Source organism: Pinus tabuliformis, chromosome 8, assembly GCF_031772625.1.
Source record: "Pinus tabuliformis cultivar Carrire ecotype Pingquan chromosome 8, CPIR1, whole genome shotgun sequence".
In the NCBI taxonomy this organism is placed as follows: Eukaryota; Viridiplantae; Streptophyta; class Pinopsida; order Pinales; family Pinaceae; genus Pinus; species Pinus tabuliformis.
In genome coordinates, this window is record NC_142294.1 from 1,717,933,197 (window position 1) to 1,717,955,731 (window position 22,535).

The 22,535-nt window shown below is 41.0% G+C and overlaps 1 pseudogene; it reads left to right on the forward strand.

The window, feature by feature from the left end:
• The first annotated feature begins 2,968 nt into the window (after positions 1-2,968).
• LOC149242918 (squamosa promoter-binding-like protein 1) lies at positions 2,969-18,945 on the forward strand (annotated as a pseudogene).
• Positions 18,946-22,535: the final 3,590 nt, after the last annotated feature.

The following is a 22,535-nucleotide window of genomic DNA, read 5'->3' on the forward strand; positions in this document are numbered from 1 at the left end:
GTTCCCAGATAGTGTTGATAGCTTTGCGCCCATTGGCAAATTTGTGGTAGAATTTAGTGTTATTATCACCCTCTGTGAGCCATATAGCCCTGCTTCTCAACCTCATACTTTCTTCTCTTTCCTTCAGGATTCGTGTGCGCTGGGCTATCAGTAGATTATACTGCTCCTTGTCCTCAGGCGTGTTGAAGTTCCCTGTAGAAGAGTTTTCATATTCCGATATGATTCTCTCTGCCTCCATGAGAGTATGGTTGTCTTGTATCCTCTTCTGATGAGCCCACCTTTTTGTGACCAGCTTGAGCTCTGTTAACTTCCGGACAAAACCCAAAGGTAAGTCTTCCTCCTCCCGAATAGGGTTATTTTGCCAGAATTCATGTACCAGTTGGATATAAGAGGGATCTCGAAGCCATGCAGCATTGAATTTAAAAGGACTTTTGATCTTGTGGGTAAGGCCATCTATCTCAAGGAAGATGGGTCTGTGATCCGATAGACCCCCTGTTCCTACCCATTGTCTTGCCCTGGGAAGATCACTATATAAATGTTCTTTAATAAGGAAGCGATCCAGTCTCCTAGCCAGACTCTGATCCCCACTTCTATTATTGGACCAGGTATACTGGAGTCTGGCTGACGGGATGTCGACCCAGTGGTGGTCTTCCAATAGAGAGGAAAGTGATTCTGAGAGTGAGTCCACTTGTGCCATATGCCCCCATGATTCACAATATCCCAAGGAGAAGTTAAGATCCCCTCCCAGAACAATATTGTTTGCTTGCAGCAGCTACCTCTCAAATAAGGATCTCCAGAATGTGAGTCGATCAGTGCAGGGTCCATAGACATTAATCAGACGGAGGTCCCGATCCAGAGTGTGAATGTGAAAGTCAATACCAATGAAACCCTTGCCCCCCCAATAATTGCAAATATCTATGGATTTGTTACATACACCGATGGCAAGGCCCCCAGAACGGCCTGCAGCGTCTAGAGCATGAAAGGTCCAATGCGGAAGCCAAGAAGATAGGGTGCGAACAAGTATGTCCATAGGACAGAGGGTCTCTTGTAGGAATATGATGTCCAGATGATCCGAGGTAATAAGCCTCCTGAGAGCTAGTTTTTTAGAGGAACTAGCAAACCCTCTGCAATTGAAGGAGAGGATTTTCATAAGGAAGGAGGGGGAGGGCCTTCCTTCGCTCTAAGGGCCCCAATAATAGTATGCTGTCGCCTGAGGGCAACCTCCTCATCAGCCGTCTTCCTGGCTTTAGTAATTTGGGATGGACGACCACGGCCTATCTTAAGATGTGAAGGAGGATTTATAGGATCAAGGCCGATCACATCGGGTCCCCTATCCTTGTTCCGGGGACGGAGGGCGTACCGGGGTGATAGCTTGATTAATGAAGAGGTCGATGAGATCAGGGATGGGGGAGCCAGGGGAGGGGGAGGTGGTATCGAGCAGGTGAGAGATGTATGCATCAGCGAATGAGGGGTGTGAGTATCAGGCGGATCAGCAAGTGTGATGACAGATGATATACAGGATGCATGCAAATTCAAAGAGATAGGAGAAGAAAATAAACACATACCCGTAACCGCAGTGTCCTTTGGAGGGTTCAGTGAGTGCTCCTGAGCCTCTGAGGACGAAGGCGGTGCCGGGGGCGGAGGATCTTGTGCTGTATGAGTGGGTCCATTACCTTCAGCTGGCGCAGCATCCCCTGTAGTGCATTGAGGGGCGGCAGGAGGCTGATCAGTCTGCTGATTCAAAGGGATCGAATTGTCAATCTCTGTGGCCTCTTCCTGTGCTTGCTGATGGGATTTCCGAAGGAGTGGGCAGTCTCTGTAGAGGTGCCCCACTTTGTGGCATCTGCGGCAACGATATGGAATGCCCTCATAGTCGATGATCTGCCTTCGCGCTGAGTCTCTCCACTGAATGGTGATGTATTCATATAGTCCTCCCCGAGTATCCATATATATAAGAATCCTGGCATAGGCCATCATACCAGTCTGGAGATATGAATTGTCATAACCCATATAGGAACCCAGGGCGTTGCCAATGCGCTTGAAAATCTCCTCTGACCAATATTGTAGGGGGAGACCTAGGAGCCGTATCCAAATAGGGCCAACCCCAATCTGCTCCGTCTCAGGATCAAATAACGGAGTCCACCGCTTGAGCAACACAGGTGCATGGTCAAAATGCCAGTGAGAGGAAAAAACCCAGTTTGTGTGGTCGGCACGCGCGAACCGAAGTGCAAACCATCCCCTCACAAATGTCTGCACAAACGGAAGATCTACCAAGTGATGTCCCCAGACCTCAGAAACCCATGCCTTCAAGCGTGCCGCCGTATAGTTCCGTCCCCTAATGCGACCAACTAAGACTCGGTCTGCGAAATCCATTGCTTTGCCCCACTGAATGTCCTCTTCCAGCCTGAGGAAGTAATCAGCTTCTCGTGATTTAAAACATTTAGTTTTCTTTCTAGGGCCTCCAGAATGAGAAGGGTTCCTCTGAGGATGTGGAGCCGATGGAGGCGTATGGGAAGGTATGGATGGATGAAAGGATGCAGGGATACCAGCGAATGGGGCAAGTGAAATACCAGATAGGGGATCCGAAAGGGGAGGTACGGATGAGAAGCTACCAGACGAGGGACCAAGGTAACCCACAGAGCCGGAGGTAGCCAGAGCCAGGTTAGGGTTATGCGCGAGGTGTGAAGAGCCAATAGTCGGTGGAGTTAACCCGAGGGATGGGTTTAACGAACCAGCCGCAAACCCAAGGGTTGCCGGGGAATGAGGAGGCGTCGAGAGGGCCGGCCAGGTGGGCGGGTCGTCCGGAAGAACCACGGGCATGGATCTGGAGGATTCTCCATGCACATACTGAGAGTAAACCCCAGAATAATCACCATACAATATTCCATCTGAGCTGGCATTGGGAGTTCTCCAGATGGAGACCCCTTCCAAGGGATCCGCGGAGTAGTCCACACTCTCCAAGTCATCCATGGTAACGGCTTCTCGAAACGGTGAGCAAGACAAGTGGTGCAGAAAGTCCCGGCGGTATGACAAGGCACAGTAAAAAAACCCCAAGGTAAAATAAACAAATAGCTGGTGCAGTTAACGGCCGTGAACGTTACCTGACTGCAAACAACTTCAAGGTAAACGGGAGTCCTGGAGGTAAGAACCAAACGGCAACGAACGTAGCAGCATCGAACGGCGGATGTACAGGCAGCTGTAACGGAGGGAGACCAGCGTCAAGATGTAACAATGGGAAAGCGATGCGCGAAACAGAGCCTGTAGGGCTCTGAAAACCCTACCCAAACCCTCAAATTATTAAGTTATATTGGTATATACTTATTAATATTAAATTTATTAGATTCTTGTGAATATGTAATTTCACTGATATGACTTAATAATAATAATTTATTATTATTTATTATTAATTATTATTTCATTCCCAAGTTTTGACAAGTTGTCTCTTCAAAGTTAATTCAAAATTAAATATTAATATTTCATTTCCTAAAGTTTGGCAAGTTATCTAAGTTATTTCATAATTAAATATTACTATTTCATTTCTAAAAGTTTGACAAGTTGCCTCCTCAAATTTAGAATTAAATATTAATATTTCATTCCCCATAGTTTGACAATTTGCCTCCCGAAATTTATTTTTGGATAAGATATAGGGGAGGATCTTTGGTCATTATTTTTGGCATTGGAGGAAAGAATTGGAAAGGAAAGGAAAGAAGAAGAAATGAGGAGGTTGGTTTTGGTTGTGAGATTGATTTAGGTTTTGGTTAGAGAATATTGGACCTATTTTTTTGAGACACTACAATAGTTGTTGTTCAAATTAGGATTAGAGGGCTAGGAAGTCACATAGATATTCCTAGTTGGTAGGGTGGCAAATTCAGTTAGGCATCCCCAGTAGGGGCACTCTTACTAAGCCACTATATTAAATAGGTATGTATTTTATTGTGAAATAATTCAGGTCAATTGTTGTAAATAAAATTTATTATTTAATAAATTTGTAACCACCCCTCCCACATTTACCCACTTTCACCGTGTTAATCAAGGTTGTCATTGATGTCGATATGGAATTATTGGGATGGAAAATATTCTTGTGATGCATGATCTTTCCCTAACCCTAGGGAAATCCTAGCTCTACATAATGCTCTAACCTTAGTTGAAGCAAACACTAATCCTAATCATATCCAATCTATTGTTGGAATCAACCTTAGGAAAAATAATAAAAATGAAGAAATCCTAGATAACAAGCCCTAGTTTCGTGAAGCCTCAGCCTTGCTAAAAATACCAATAAAACCCTATATGTGTGTGTGTGTGTGTGTGTGTGTGTGTGTGTGTGTGTGTGTGTGTGTGTGTGTGTGTGTGTGTGTGTGTGTGTGTACTCATACCCTAGCATAAATAAATGAAGTTCTAAATAAATTAATCCCATAGTCCTACCCTAAGCCCTATCGTAACCATGTCATATTTCATAAATTCCTTAAAATCCTAATATAAAATCTTAATCACCTCAAAATTACTTAAAACACCCCACCTACCTCTTATCATGTAGTCTCTCCATGTAAAAAATAATACACACTACCAAACATTATTAAAACAAACATAATCCTTGATAACAAATATGTTTTTTTTTTGTAAGCTTGGTAGTACTTTCTCTATTAATATTGTCTAACCATAATCAAGTTTTTCCAATAGTATCAGGTGGCCTCAACCTGCCCGTAGGAAACCAGGTTGGCCACCTGTCAGCATTAAAGGATGTCCAAAATTTGAATAAGTCTTTTTCTATCATCCATGCAACATTAGCTATTCTATCTATAATAATCATCAACTTAGGAAAGTAAAGGCTACTCGTCATAGAAGCAAAATTTTATCTAGTACCCTGTTTTACTCATCATCTGAGGACTCCACCAGGGCTGGAGCTTTAGCACTGGATCCTGGCATCTCACTTCTCCTCATGTCTTGCAGACTTTGCTCAATCCTGCTCAGAGCTAAGTTGTTTTGGTAGACTTGAATCTGGATTGTTGCTATCTCCCTGAGGAGCTCCGCCCTGCTGGGCTCCTTCGTTTTGGTTTCCTCCTGTGCCTCCTGTCCCTTGTTTGGTTCTTGTTCCTTATTGAGTGTCATAGCTCAGGCCACTACATTCTTCATAACCCAGTATTGCTGGATTTTTTGTCTGAATAGAGTATGGCAGCCACAGGTGTTCCCTAGATCTTGTACCATGGCTTCCCATTCTTCTGTCTCAATGTCCTGGTTGGTGATGCTGTCATTAAGTTCCCTCTCCCATCCAGCTATTTGCACTCTTACCTCTGGTGAGTTTCCAGCCATGTACGCACTGATAAGAGTCTACATATGGTCCTTACCAGTCTTCCCGCCTCTCTTGCATTTTCCTCTGTTGGAGGCTACATCCCCCCCAGTGGTCTGTTTCCCTGCTTTTCCTGTTCCTCTGCTGCTCCTTTTAGCCATCTCTTTTCCTTCTCTTGCCATTCTCTCATTGTTTCGGTTGCAATTTTCTTTGCCTAAATCTTTCTCCTATGTATGCTTGCTCGCTACAGTGCATTGCGTGGTTCAGGCCTCCAAATTGTGTTGCTCGTTGATTAAAATTAAACCATCGATTTGAGTTGACTCGACTGCATCCGTCGGCCTGCGTTCACCTCCTGCGTCCACCACCTTTCTTTTCTCTTTCCCTCGCCTTCGTTCTCAGCATGCAACTATCCTCTTTCTCTCTTGCCTTTTGTTTTATCCTGTTATCCCTACTATCTTCCTTCACACCTCCCACCTATCTTCCTAATCCTCCCACCACCCTTTCATTCATTCCTACTCCTCGGAATGATGACCCTCTATTGCTTCCAACTTTATCCTTCATTAACTCCATCGTGCCTCTGACTGCTCCTGCTGTGGGTACTGCTCCATACTCATGTCACTTGCTAGCTCCGATCTACCCGCCCTCTCACTTGCCCCCAGGCCTTCCCCTCTCCCTCCCATTCTCAGCCACACCTGTCCTCTTTCTGTGCCTTCCTCCTCCCTGCCTTGTCCTTCTTGTTGCCCTTCTTGTTGTCGCAATCCCCCACATCCCAATGTCCTCTCTGTCCTTGCGCCCGAGTGGGTGATTTCTGGCACCTCCACCTCCCATCTCCTCTAGCCCACCTCACCTTCGTTGTCGCACCCCGATTGGGGGTTTTCCTCCTTCTCCTTGTCTTTTTCTAGGATCTCCACTAGTTTCCTCATTCCCTCCATTTGTAATAACTCTTCTCCTCTTATATCTAGGTTTCTACCTACCTGGTCGCATCTCCAGTTTGCAAGATTGTCCACTACCACGTTGCCCATCCTACGGACATGTGTTGGGATGATGTACCCGATCTGTCAAATTAGCTTGCTGATCTCTTGGACAAGCCTTGTCGTCCTCCAACTTTGGCTGATTTTTTCCCAGTGAGTTCCTTGTTGGAGCTTTTTCACCATGTCTATTGCCATTTTTGAGTCTCCTTCCACCTGCAGTCGCTGGAACCTCTCCCTTACCGCAATTTCCAGTCCCCTCTTCAAAGCATGAAGCTCTGCTTCATTGTTGCTCGCATTGCTGCAGTCCATAGCAAATATTCTGATCATTTTACCTTTATCGTCTCTGAATACTCCTCCTATCCCCGCCGCCCCAAGGTTCCCTTTTGCATCTGCACCAAAATTAAGTTTGATGAAAGCTTTCAGAGGCCGTGTAAAATAATTGTTTAATATATTAGGCTTCAAGTTCAAACCTATCATTTTTCTTTCCTCCTGTGGATTTGTTTTCCAATCCTCTTCATAGCATTTATCAGCCAGTATCGTTTCTCGTATGTTCTAGAGTATCTGTTTCCATCTTTCTTATTTTGTTCTTCTTTCATCTTTGAAGATCATATTATTTATTTCCTTCCATATTGTCCATAGGAAGAACCCCAAAGAAAATCTCCAGGATCGATTTAGGATTGGGTTTTGGTAAGGCTTTTTTCGCCAATTATCCATTGTTATTTTCATACTGTTTGGGTTCCTATCACTTACTCCGAAGAGTTGATTATGGTTTTTCCACAAGTTTTCATTGTATCTGCAGGCATTGGTCATATGCTCCATTGTTTCTGCTTGTTCTTTACATAAGTTGCATATTGAAGGTCCTTGCAGCCCTTTTTTTTGTAGTTGGTCCCAAGTAAGTGCTCGCCCGTGTCGGAGGATCCATATGAAGAAGGCAATTTTCAACCATGTCTTTTCTTGCCATATTTTATCCCATATATGTGTCCCCTATTGTATTTGGTGTGCTTCTTGTAGATGATAGCCCTCTTTAATTGTGAACATCCCTTTAATCTTGTATCCCCATCTGAGAATTTTTTACCCCTCCGCTTTTGCGATTTCCCGGGTTGCCATCTCTTTCTCATATAACTTCCATTGGGGTGTTTCTGGGGCTTCTGGCCAATCCTATTTTTGTTTCCACTTTCTCCAGTACTCTCCAGGTTCCATGCTCCAGAAATTTTTAACTGTTTGTTCTCCATGGATATTAGTATATTGACATACTACTTCTAACTCAGGCTTGCTGTTTAGTTTTTCTCTCTGTTGCCACGCTTCTTCCCAAAATTTGGCTTTGTCTCCTCCCCTAATTTCCCAAAAACAATGGTTTTTGATCAAATTTCTATTGTTTGAGGCTAAGTTCCAAATTTCAGATCCTTTCTTATTGTCCTGGAGTCTCAACTTTCCTTCTCTTGATCTTGGCATGCCATACTTCCTCTCCCTTAATTGCTTCCATAGGTCTACTCCTCCCTGGATCCATCTCCACCAGAGCTTTGCCCCCATGACCTGATTGAGAATGTATGGGTCTCTGAGTCCTAACCCTCCATCTTTTAGGGGTTTACTGAGCCAGTTCCATGATAGTAGAGCCCATTTTTTTTTTCCGTTTTGGGCCCTTGCCACAAGAACTTTTTGAAGATGTCTATCATCTTTTGGCATACTGTTTTTGGTGTCGCTTAACTGGTTAATTGGTAAATCGGGATAGATTGTAGCATTGATCTCAGTAGTATTACTCGACTTGGCATATTTAGTGATCTGAATATCCAGTTCTGCATTCTTCCTTGAATTTTTTCCAACAAGGGTTTCCAATTTGCCACTCTGTTTTGTTGATCATTTAGTTGGATTCCTAGGTATTTCGAGGGAAAATTACCTATTCGGAATCCCATTATTCTTGCTAAGAAAGATTGTGAAGGTGTTGTTGTGTTGAAGAAAAATATATCAGTCTTTTCTTTGTTTATCTCTATCCCTGAAGCACTTGTGAAGTCCTTAAGAATCTCCATTAACCCTTTGGCTTCCTTGAGAGATGCCTGCCCATACATCATTATGTCATCTACGAATTGTTGGTGTGTTAATGGTAGATCATTCCCCCACAGTCTAAGGCCAATATACTTCTCTCTTTGAACTTTCTCTTTAATATACCTTCCAAGTCCTTCCGCGGCCAGTATGAACAGAAATGGGGATAACGGATCTCCTTGCCTGAGCCCTCAGGTTGCATTGAACACCTCTGTGGGTGATCCATTAAGTAGAATTGATAGGACTGGAGTTGATATCATCAACATTATCCAGCTTATCCATCTTGCATCAAAGCCAAATGCCTTCAATATTCCCTATAGGTATTTCTAGTTCAGACGATCGTAGGCTTTTGATAAGTCTAATTTAACCAACATACCTTTGGTTTTTTTTGTATTTAATGAATGAATTGCCTCTTGTGCCATCACTATGCCATCTACTATTTGTCTCCCTTTAATGAACCCTTGTCTGTTCCTGGGATATTAAACTAGGTAATATAGGTTTTAAGCAATTTACCATAATTGTAGCCATGATTTTGTATATTACATTACAAAGCACTATTGGTCTGAACCCTTGCGGTTCTTCCGAATGATCCGTTTTCGGAATAAGGGCCAGAAATGTGGAGTTCAAGGTCAGATGCATTCTTTTTGTGCATCGGGATTCCTCGACAATTTTCACTATATATTCTCCCATGAATGACCACGTCGCCTGAAAGAATTTTGTTGTGTATTCATCTAGGCCTAGTGCTTTGTTCTTCACCATACTTTTAATGACTTCTTCTACCTCTGCTTTAGATATTTCCTTTAGCAAGCCATGTTCTGATCCATGCTCACTAAATTGGGAATGTGTTGTGTGATTTTGTCTATATTATCCTCCCTGCTTATGTTGGGTTCCGTTAGTAGCCTCTGAAAGTGTTGAACTAACAGGTTCTCCATGTCTTCGTTTTGGGTAAAACGGTTGCCTTGCTGATCGACTAGGGAGAATATCCTATTCTGCTGCCTATGTTGGATCATAGGTTTATGAAAAAACCTATTATTTCTTTCCCCTTCCTTTAGCCATTAGATTCTTGATTTTTGTTTCCACAGAATTTCTTCTTGTTGTCTCCTTTCCTCTACTTTATTAATCAGCTGCCCTTCCTCCTTTTAGTTCTTTAAGTCTGAGTTGAAAGGTATGCATCAGATGTATCCCTTCTTTCTCACTCTCGTTCCACCACTCCTTGATAATTTCTATGAAGGTCGGTTCTCTTAGCCAAAAGGCTTCGAACCTAAAAGGTTTGTTTCTATTTCCTTGTTTCATTTCTACTTCTAATTTAATAGGCCAGTGGTCTGACCCTAGGCATGGTATAATTGTAGCCTTGTAGTACACATCTTTACTAATGAATTTTTTTGTAGTCAAGAATCTGTCCAGATAAGAAGCTATTTTGTCTTTGAGGTTTCTACAAGTTTCATCATTATGTAGATAATCTTCCGGATACATCGCATTAGGTTTCTTTTCTGGTCATCTACATAAAGAAGCTATTTGTCTGTTCCCTCCCCTTCTATTATTCCACGTATATTTTCCGTTAATTGTTGGGATATCCACCAGGTGTAGTTCTTCTTGTATATCCCTAATTTCTCCATTTCTGGCTCTTCCCTTCGAAGTCCCCCTTTTTCTCCTCCAGCATTGTTATTAAGTTGAAGTCACCTGCTAGTAACCAAAGCTTTTACTCATGTAGTTGGCTTAACGTCTTTATTCTCTGGAGGAAGTTTTCCTTTTCCACTAGGATGTGAGGGTCGTAAACCATAGAGATTAAGAACCATTCTTTATTTCCTATTAGGCGGAACCGCCCCGTGAGGATTCACTTCATGCCTATCCAATAATCAATTGTGACCTCTGTTGGGTTCCACAGTATTGCAATCCCACCTATGCTACCTCTTGCATCTATAGACATACATTCATACCTCAATTTTATTTTACTTAGTATTTCTTCCATTTTCTCTCCTGTAATCTTTGTTTCTTGTAGCAGCATTAGTTGGGGTTTCTCTTTTCTTAGTCTCTCAGCTAAGTATCTCTATTTACCTCTGTTGTTGAGGCCTCTTATGTTCCAGGATGTAACTATCATTGGGACACTTTGTTTATTTGTTGGTATACCGCTGATAGCGGTACCACCCTGCCTGTGTTCACCAACATTTCTCCCATAATCTGTATGGATTCCTATAGGTTTCTCCGACCTCTTTTCTTTCCTCCTTTTATTTTGTTTGAATACTCTTGGGGGTTTTCCTGATGCATCCCTAGTTGTTCTGCCATCTCTACCTGTCCATGTCCCTGCTTAGCTTGATACTATTGGAATGTCTCTCTGTATAGTCTTTTTTGGTCTTCCGGAATAAATCTTTCATCTAAATGTCTCCATTCATTCAACAATTTCTTCAAAACTTCTTCTTCCATACTAAGTTACTCTCCTTTGCTTGGGTCGATTTCCATTGTAATGTTTTCCGTCCCCTCCCTATCCTCCTTATCCTCTTTATCTATTGGCTCTCTCTGAGCTTTCCTCTTGGGGTTCGGTTTGCCTTGACTTGAACTGCTCTCCTTTCCTTTCTCCTGATAATCCATATTTTGGACCTCGTTTTCTTCTTCTTCTTCTACCTGTAGCACTTCAAAGCTATTCGTTCTACTCAGCTGAGTTTGGTATTCTTTTTTCCCTGTGTTGTGGGTTTCCTTTGCTTGTCTCCTCTTGCTTTTCACTTCTTGGAACCCTTCTTTATCTTCTTGAGGTTTCCTCTGTTGCTTTTTCATATTCTCCCCTTCCTCTAGGTTCATTGGATAGTCATTCAATAGGTGGCCATACTCATGACATCTACGGCATCTGAATGGGATGTGTTCGTAGTCTAGAGTTTGTTGCCAAATCTCTTCATGGTATTCTAATTCCACTGAGTCAGGTATGGGTTCAGCTATGTTCATGTACAGACATATTCTCACATAGGATGTGTATCTGCCTCTTTTTGTCGTTTCTGCTATTTTGACAAATTTTCCTATCGTATTTCCAATCCCCTCTAATATTTTTGGGTCCCAGAAATCCATTGGGAGACCAAATAATCTTACCCATACCAGGGCTTCTAGAAAATTTTCTTTGTCTGGGTCATAACATTCTTCCCAATATCTCATAAACAAGCTAGCATTATAATGAAAGTAAGGGCCATTTTCAAATACTTTTTCTTTATCTTGCAGGTTCGAGAAGATTACCATGAAGAAGCCTCTAGCTCCCAACTTGAGCTTGATATGGCCTTTGGGTTGCCATTTTTGTTGTATCCATTTGGTGAGATCTTTCTCCGTCGTCTAGACTCCGATGAACTTGCAGATTAGCGCATGGTCTTTCATGTAACTTTTGTATCGCTCCAATTTATTCATCGGAATGATGAATCTCGGTTTCTCTGTCGCACATGGCAGACATTTTCCTCTGCTACCTGCCTGCCATCGCACCCCGAGGATAGGTCCTGACATTTTGTTTGTATCTCTTGTTATCTTCTGATTGCTGGTGTTCTGTCGGGAATCCCCTGCCGCCGCGTCTCGGTAGGAGGGGATCTCCCCCCCCCTTCTTCCTCTATCATTACGGCCTTATTAACGGCCTCCTGATAAAGAGCTTTACAGAAGTCGTCAGAGGCTAGGTCACGGTTGTGTTTAGTTCATGGCTGTCGCAGTGCCATTAGGGTTGCAGAGTAATTCCTCTTCATACACTGATAAGGCATTCAAGAAATTATGTTGGCAACGAATATGTTTTTGAAACAATATCAAAAATTCCTTATTAACAAATGGCTTTGTTTAATGGAAGACAAACATGGCATACATATGACCATACATGACAGACATGATGTATAATGTAGGCAGCATGGTTCCCTATGACCATACATGGTAGACATAATGTATAATGCAACAACATGGTGTAATACATCACTCACATGGCAGACAAGGCCTTTTCCATAGTTCTTATATGATCCATCTTTCACATGGCAGACAGATGTAATGCATGTATGTTACATCACATGGCAGACCAAATTTTTTTTATCTCCGCACTAAACATTGGTCACAATTCATTTAAATTTAAAAAATGAAAATCGATTCTTCTAAAGGCTTGATTGTTCATGTTAAATAAAATCAAATAAAAATTAATCCACTACAGGTTGGCTACAAAAAAGGGACATGAAAACCCATATTTATGTCGGCTTTCTCCAAAGAGACACGACTATTCAACCTAACATGTTAGCCTCCATACAGTGACATATATATAAGGATTTCAGACCTCATTCTCAATTATCCAATTCGGTGATCATCATAGAAGTGCCACAACAACTCGGATAAGGGAAAATAAGGGAGAAAGGAGCACAAAATAATTTAAAATGATTTGGGTCTAAATCTTTATTACAACTACAGTGATTCAGACATCTCAGGACAGATCTGTGTGACAGTCAGCTCGGATTTACAGTCATATTTGTTTAGGCTCAAGATTAAAGCCACCTGTAGAAGGAGTTCATCTCAGACCTGAACATACCTATTACGAATTGTAGATCTGTGTGTGTGGACAACTACTCGGACAAGAGCAGTTAGTGGACAGTCATCTTGTGAATGACTCAGATTTGTTGGGGAGGCTCGAGCTTAGATCTGTAGCAGCCACCTGGACAATTATCTCTCCAAACTCAGGACAATCACTTGGTGTGTGAACAGTCATCTCTTCAAGCTCAGATTGGTAACCTGTGACTAGTGAGGTAGCTCGGACAGACAACCTTTGGAGTTAACTCAAGACAGTCATCTTGAAGAGCTCGAACCTGTGACAAGAATATTCAGAATTGTGGGCAGATTTTTTAGTCCTCACCTGTGGCATAATATTTTGAACAAGAGTTTGGCGTTGTGGATATTGAACACACAGTTTAATGCTTAGATCTTGGTTGGAAGTTTGAAGGATTGTATCCACTGCAGAATTACAGTGATATATTCTTTGAAGAGTTGTCGTGACATCTAGATATATTGTAACACTCTTGCGAGACTTGGGTGATCTTGGACCAAACATTGAAGCAGAATTGAAGGATCCTCAAAGTCATATTGAAATAACAATGCTAGGAGTTTGGGCTTAAGTTTGTTGGGCTTGTTGATTGATCTATTGAAGAGACTTTGAAGACTTGGTAAACTGAAAGCTAAAAGAAACCTTGGGCAGACTTTGTGAGGATTGGAATCAAATCTTGAAGAAGATCTTAAACAACTTTTGAAGAATATCTGGAAGACTATTTGGAGTTGATCTATTGTGCATTTCTAAAGCAGTGCTTGAACCCTTGCAGAGAAGTTTATCTTGGAAGTTTTTGGGAGACCTTAATGCATAACTAAAACCCTCATGGAGTAACATTCAAGAAACTTGTTTTTGGTATCATGAAGAGTTGTGGAGATACTTTCTAAGAGATCAAGGTTGTCATTGATGATGTAGCATTAAGACTACAGTGAATCTGAAGAAGAAGACCTTGGGAGCCACGAAGTACAACCAAACACACCTTGACAAATTGAAGCTACAGGGTTGGATCCCTTGGGGTTGGTGCCTCAAAATTTACAAGGTTGGTGCCTTGGAAAGTCAAAGTTGGTGCTTGGAAAATATAAGATTGGTGTCCTTGGAGTTGGTGCTCCTAAACTCAAGGTTGGTTTCTTGGATAAGATAGGGTTAGAGCCCTAAAGGATCGGAGTCTGTACCAGAGAAGGGTTGGTGCCCTAGGGGTTGGAGCCTCTAAACGCAAGGTCTATGCCTTGAGAAGATAAGGTTGGTGCCCTAGAGGTCGGCGCCTCACAAAAGTCCAAGTTGGTGCTTGGAAACAGGTTGGAGCCTAGGAGCTTGAAGATCGGTGTCTTCATTTAGGGTTGGAGCCCTATATACATTGTACTTGATTTATTGTGAAAAACAAATTAATAAAATCATTTATTCTTATTGTTCATTTTGTGTTCTAAATATAAATTATCTAACTGGTAAAAGTAACAATTGAAAAGAAATATTGATTCACCCCCTTATTAGTATTTCCAACACACCAGCTTGCTAGGGTAAACATGAGTTGAGGATACTATGACATGACTCAACCTCCTAAGTACAGTTAAGGAAGTGGAATCGACAAACTGGAACCTTACTGACCTTCCTCGGGAGCTACAGGACACTCATGAGCCAAACAGCCACTCCTAGTGCCCAAACCCTGAGTTGTAATGATTTTTCATTGACTTGGGACCCCAAACACATGCATGACAAGGACTCCATGTGGCTATAGGCCTCCAGCCACATGGATAAGCCTGTAAGGGTGCAACTATGGCCCAACACTGCAAGTTCTGAGCATGAAATCCCAGATTCTAAGCCACGTCTCCAGACCACTGCCAAGAACTCAATGAAACTTTCTGGAATGATAAATAACATCAAGATAAAACCATCCATAACAAACCCAATCAAATACTTGACCTTACAAGGCCTAACCATGATAGTCATTTCGTCAAATATATTGAGAACTTGTAATATGCAGGTCATGAATGCGTATCTAAACATAATAGTCTGATACTTATCTAAGAATCATCAAGAAGGTCTAATGCCCTCTCATAATAGCTGCAATAATACTTGTTAATTCATGCATTCAATAACCATTCATCAACTAATCAAAACATGTCAAGAGTCATAACTAGAACCTGTTATGGAACCATGGTTATAACCAACATATAACCAAAATTAATAACCATGATAGAACATCCAAGAAAGCCGCATAATAACAAGTACAAATACTCATGAATACAAGAGGAAAAGAGCTCATATTAATATATGCAAAACTCAACCAAGTCAGGGACTTCCACGTACCAACCAACCATAGATTGGGTTGAACGAAATATTTCTTTCATTCAATCACCCCATGCCATATTCCAAACATGAATGTGGGAAATCCCGTAGATTACACCACCTTCACCCTTAGGCTTTACCGCAATCCCGCCAAAACCAGTAAAGGGATCACTAGGCCCAATGTTGAAATGTGGCAACAATAATATTCCAATTTAATTTGTCCTTGAATTAAAATCGAATTTAGTCTTAACAACTACTTGGAAATAATTAATTAAGTTATTTTGACTTAATTAGTTGGAGAAATTCAAGTTAGAAGTCTTTTTGAAGTCATGCAAGAGTTATCCCTTAAATTAAGGAGATAAGATTGAGTTACATTTGAGTTATAATTACTTCACTCAGTTTACTGAGTTAAGTCCAGTAAAATTAGTTCCAAATTGTTTGAGGAACTAATAGAAAGTTAACAGTCAGTTGATGCATGCATGCACTCAATTAGTGTACTCCAGTTAACTGAAGATTCCCTCATCAGAAACTCATGCATGTCTATTCTGAGAAAGACCCAGTTAAGTTAAATGTCAAGGACAGTGTATTATCAGTTGCATGTGTTTTCCTATAAAGAAACCTCATGCATGCAGAAGGAATAATTCCTTGAGGATTGGCGCAGTTCTGACAACGTGTGAGATCAGGAGATCATCCATTTGGTAAATCGAGTTTTTCCACTTGGTTGAAGGAGATCATCCCAAAGGAACAATGCAAGGAAATAAGAGCTTGGAGGGTAGAGAGGAAGGCTTGAGAGAAGCCTGGATTGCCTGTGAGCATATATGAGGATTGTACTGAGAGCTGGCTAGCTTTGAGAGCTAAGGCTTTGTATAATTCCTATGTATTTCCACCTTGTATGATAATACAGATAGTGGGGTTTTTAGCTGAGGCTTTCCCAAAAGTATTTTCATGTGTATTGTGAGATTGATTCTTCTTCTTCTGGTTAAATTGTTCAGCTCGATTCAGCTTGATCTTTAAGCTTCTACAAATTGATAGTAGAAGTAGGTTATAGTATTATACTTTGATTTATATTGCATTATTGGGTTAACCTATGGCATATTTTTTGCGTGGTCTTAGAGCGAGATTTGTAGAGTATTAAAGATTTTTCTACATGGTATCAGAGCCAAGTTTATCGGAGCAGTGAAAAGTATACGGAGAAGAGAATTCAAAGTTTGAAGTTCGGGGTTGCAGGTGCAAATCGAATTCATATCATACTTCAATTGATATGGGACATTATGCAACTAATTTCCCATTGAAGAAGTCCAAGAAGGGATCCTCGGAAGGTGAGGCACTAGCCTCTTAGTTCAAAATGGACTTTACCCTCATCGCATGCATGGTGTCATCCATGATGGGTTGTGTCTGGTATATTGACAATGGAGCCTCATTCCAAATGACCGGTGATAAAAGTTTATTCAGTGCCTTGGAGGAGAAAGACCACAAGATGCACATAGAGATAGCTATCTCTATTTTTCACATGAATTGGGAGATTTCTATTATAAGAGCAAAATCCGCATCCAAGATAGAAAACAAAAGAATAGAGAAATTAAGCATTGTTTGGAAATACCTAATCCAATCAAACATGTTGATATTTTTAAGAGATTTGAAAGACCACAAAAGGTGTCCAGGGAGGAAAAATAGAATGTTGAATCATGGGAATGGGACAACATAAGGTTCGTGGCAAAACCTGTTGAGGAAATGGGTTGGAATGTTGACTCTTGGGAATGGGATAACGTAAGGTTCATGGAAAAACCTACCGAGGAAAAGAGTCAAGGCACGGAGGGTCCAAACACCCATAGCCATGGCTCCTCCTTCCATGATCCCCGATTATCTCAAAGACCTCAAAGAAGAAGCAATGCCAGACGAGGACGACTACCTCTACGCTCATGATGTCATCCTAAATCGAAGCATTATCACCTTTAGAAATTGATGAGCTTGTCAAAGGGGTTGCATTCGACTTAGCTGACGAGGAGTTATTATGTGTGGAGGAGAAAAGTGTGCTCTTGTCAATGGATTCTTGTGCCTTGAGCCCACTACGAAAGGAAATCTCATTGAAAGACTTAGATCAAATTTCAATGTTCTCCTCCCGAGCATCACATCGCTGTCGAGATCATCTCCCTGTTTTTCCAATGGGAAATCTATGCAAGAGTGTATCAATTCCCACTGAAATGTGCTTAAATTTATACCGTTTAGAATGCACAAGCCTCTTCAAGGATTTTACAATTGGGAACCTAAGACTCTACGAATATGCGACCAAAAAGCAATAAGATGAAGTATTCATCGGAAGAATAAGATGAAGGAAACCTTACACTAAAGCTAGGTGGAAGCTTATACGGTGATGACATTAATTCAAAGACTAGTAAACGTTTCATATCTGATTTAGTCACGAGATCATATCCACTTTGTCAAGTGGACGATTGTAAGAAATATATTACCAATGCCAAGGACTACCACAAAAGGCATAAAGTATGTGAAACCCATTCCAAAGCTTCTATTGCCATGGTTGGAACTATTATGAAATGATTCTGCCAACAATGTAGTAGGTTCCATCCCCTTGCAGAATTTGACGAGGGAAAGAGGAGCTACCGGTGAAGGCTAGCCGGGCATAACAAGCGGAGACAGAAAACACAAGCCGAAGATATCAGTCGCAGGTGATTTACCAATGGAGATGAAAATGGAGCTTTGAAAAAATTCAACATTGCTAGCCTTATCACTGTATTGTCCCAACAACATTAAGCAAGCAATTTTGTGGACAATTTGTTTGGCCATAAATCATTGGACAAGGAGCATCTCATACGATGCCTCAAAAAACTAAAATTTGTGCCATCGTTGGGAGATTTTGGCACAACTCGGCCTCAGCTGACAATTGATTTAAATGTTCACAAAATATGCAACCACAACCTCAGCAGTAGGATGCCAAGGGGAAAATTGCGTAGACAATTGATCTCCAGTATCCTATTCTGGACTCAGAAATGTTGAGGATTCTCTCAACCTTGACAAAACGCTCCCCTGAAGCCCTAAGTCTACTGCAAATAAGTCTTATGGCACAGAAGACTCTGAATTCAAACAACTCTAATGATCAACAGACAATCAGTCAACAGTTCCTGGACATAATTTCAGCGCTTATTGCAACTCAGAACATTGACAATGTAGCAGTTTCTGATGGTCGGGAGCATATTTCAAGAAGTGTCCTCTCTAGAGGCAATCTTGTTTGGCACATGCACCATTTTAATTCTTCTGATGGCATGCACCATCCAAATCTTGTGGTCTCAAATCAGTATTTCGCAGAGGATAGCTGTAATCCCGTGGAAGAGCGGTTCTCTTCAAGGAGTCCATCTTCGTCACCACCAATCGTACAAAAACTTTTCCCTTTGCATTCCAAAGATAAAAACAAAGAGATTGATAGTGTCTCGGTTTCGGAGGAAGATGAATTAACAACAGATCAAAATCCTAAAGATGATGGATTGTGCAAATTCGGTCTCTCAAATAGTGGAAGGAGAAATGATATGCACAACATGCCCTTAAGTTATCCACCTAGAGGTTCAAATCTTCGGATTAATGGGTAAACTTCTTCAAGTTCATATCAGTCCCCATTAAGTTCAAATTTAGATACAAAGGAACACACAAGCAGAATTATTTTCAAACTTTTTGGAAAAGACTCGAGCGATTTTCCCCAAACGTTGAGGTCTGAGATTCTTGAATGGTTGTCTCACTGCCCATCAGACATGGAGAGATACATAAGGTATATACGTGTTATTCTCACTATATTTACATCCATGCTAATGAATGCATGGGAACAGGGCAAATGAAATAAGGAGTGGGCAACTAGATAGTGGAGATATTTTATCCAACCGATGAAAGTAATCCTAGTTATAAGGAAGCTAAATAAATTCTATTCTTGATGTATTTCATGACTATTTGAGTATGCAAGGTCTTCGCCTAGCTGACCACGGAGGTGTAAAAGAAGGAAATATGGCCTGAAAGGAAACATGCAAATGGTGCCTTTTGTAGGTTCATTTTTATTGTACTTTAGGATAGTTTCTTGTATTTTCTTTCTATTAGGGTCTTATAATAATAGGATTCATAATTTTGAATTGGCTATGGTTAGTCTTGTAATAGTGTATATACTTTTGCTTTCTGCAAAATGTTTTCCATATTAAAAATTAAAAAATGTAAAGAGGGTATGTCCTAAAAGAATAATCAAAGGACAAAAAGAAAGAAAAAGATCAAAAAAGTGAAAAATATGAACCCCAAAAAGAAATAAAAATAGATCATGAAAGTGTGAAAATTATAATGCCACAACTTTTTACTTTATTATGCAAAATAAGGTTGTGTGCACCTTGTCAAAAATGCCACAATCCATGATGGTCAAATAGCTTAATCTTGACTCATTCATGCTTTAAATTTCATGTTGATAGATAGAGAATAAATATCTAGTCAAACTGTTTAACCTTGGCAGATCAGTAGTTAGGTAGAGAATAATAATGATCTCATCAGTTTAATCTAAGCCATTGGAAGTTATAAGGTTAGAACTAGATAGTTTTCTTATCAAAAGAAAAGAAAATAAAGGGTCAGCAAACTCAAATGCACCCATTGAAATGAAGAAAAAAATGTTAGGGTAAATAAAGGGTAGGTAGGAGAAGTTTTGCAAAGTGCACAAAGTTGCTAAGTGAAAAGCACATTTATCATGCTTAATCTTGTGTTTCATGTGCAGAAGGAGTTCAGAAAAAGAAAGGATATTCACCAAAGTTTGTTTACTAAATTTCCCCTCATTTCACTACACCCCCACATACTTATTTGCTAATTTCCCCCATTATCCCTTCATTACTTATAAATACCCTTCCCCCTCATTTTGACCTTTACCCCTTGGTTGCACACATTCCCCTAGAAATTACCCTTCAAAAATCATCCCCCCCTTCCCAAAACCCCTTTCCCTAGTGTGAAACCCATTCCCCATTACAAATATCACCTTCCCCCCTTATTAATTTCCCTTTTCCCCTTAAAAACCCACAAAAACCCTTTATCCTAAGTTTTTATTTACTATGCCCCCGCATTATGTAATTAACATCCCCCCTTTATATTTCCCCAATACCCTTTTCTAACCCACCAACCCTTGGTGCAGTTAAAAAACCCCCGCCACATAACCTAGGGTCCCACCTTTATTAGCCTGCTGCTTATATTAAATCCCGACATTATTCATTAATTAATTACAATTCTTTGTAATTAAACCTCGGGCCCCACCAACCACTTTCCCGACTTCGTCCATGCAACTCAACTGTGCGATATCCCTCCGATCTCCCACCCCCAGATCCAACGGTGTAAAGCCATATCGCGCGGATTCATTGTCCGACAGTTAACAGCCCGAGAGCACGCGAGATTTGCGGTTTTGGCTGAGCGTTGTTTGGCTACGTGGCAGCACCACGTTATATCGCGTGCTCGCGAAAAATACCGCCTGCCATCCAAAAGTGGTGCGATGTCGCACAAAACCACCTCCCCGCCTAAAGGAAAAACTGCCCACTGTTCATTCAATAATATTCGCGCCAAAATGTAACCATTATCAGTTAAAAGGCCGAAAAAGCCCCAAATTGCTCTTTTCGCTCGTTTTTCACTGCAAACCGTTGTAAACCAATTGTGACACCCAGAACCTCTGAGCGACCAATTTAGCCACCAATTACCACCTGAAGACGCTGCGGACACCAAATTGAAGCAGCAAATATCCAGTTCAAGCCTCAGTACCCTCTGCAGCTACCACAGAACCCCGTCTGCACACCAAATCGCCAATTTCCAGGTATTCTTGGAAAAACCAGAATGACCCTGTGAATTTGAAAAACACACAGTAATTATTGAATGGTTAATTAATTAAATTAACTAAAAAACCTTCCTGAATTGAAGAGAAACCTACTGTACATCCTAAACCCTTTCTTACAGATTGAAATTACCCTCCCACTGTCCAGAGCTCCTAAACCTTACTTCCAAAGCCACAGAAAGCATAATTCAATTCATTAAACCCAATTATGGCTTCCCAAACCTCTCTGGATGTAAGACCCCTGCAAACCCCTCACCTGGATATTGACCACCTTGCATTAGCCGATAGAGACTTTCAAATTAAAGATATTGCTTCCCCTGCCTACCTACTGAAACTCCATTGCTGGAGTAAAGACAAGTTTTTAAACCAGAATGATGACATTCACCTTTGGGAGTCAAATTTGCCCAAGTATTGTTTCCCACGGGTACACCCACTCCCAGAAATCATATAGTTCTGCCAAGCTTGCTACATTCCTAGTCAAAGAGCCATAGTCACCCCTGACCAGCAAGTTTTATTCACCATTACTACAGAATCCATTAATCAAATGCTGCAAATCCAGCCAAGCCAAAATGAGACCCCACTTTCAATTGAAGGCTTGCTTGATCTCTACACCAAGCTAGACATACCCAAGAAAGCTCAAATTATTCAAACTTTCATCATTAAAGAGTCTCACACTCCAACAGATAGTCCTCCTTATGCTGCCACCATTTTTTCTGAGAGAGGCAGAAAAATTATTACCATGCTCTCTTGCATTTTAGGGTACACCATAGATGAACATGTGGATGAGGTTGTCCTGGCTTTCCTTTCTATCTTTTTCCTAGGCAAGCCTCCTGCTATAATGTATAACTATGCTCAGTTCATAGCAGACAGAATGCATGAACAATTCATCAGACTACCAAATGAGAGAGTTTTCAAGTACTCTTCAGTTTTGTTTCACATGTTCCTGTACTATCAGTCAGACAAGTTTCCAATCAACATTCAGAAGTTAGACACCAAAGGGAATCCAAGATCACTCTTCTATTAGACACCATTGAACCAAGAATACTCCACTATTTTTTCCTATAATGAATTCATTGATTCATTTGTGCATCCTGTTGTAAACATGCTAACCAGTAGCTATCACCCTAGGATCAGTCAGGAAATTAAAACAGTTTTACAGTTGGCAAAGAACAGTAAAGTGGGACACTGATATTTGTACCAAGACCACACAGAGATAAGGATATATGGATGCCAACTAGCTCCCTACAAACTACCCAAATACCTCCCCATGAGGTTATTTGCATTAGAGTACTTTAGGCATATTATAAACTCCGAGGAACTTAACTTCCTGGCAACCAAGAAGAAGACTCAATTCAAAATGAAAAACCAATTGAGCCCCTTTATTTGTAATAATAGGGAAGCTCGATCAGAGGCTAATAAGATTTTACAGCAGACGAACTTCAAGAATAGTTTTATGTGGCAATATGACCCTCATGGAGTCATAAATAAACTAAGGCTCAAAGTCAAATTGGGTCCTTTCATACATCATCCAAGGCAAGACATTGAGAGATTCACCAACAAGTATGAATGGTTGGAAAACACTTTGATAGACAT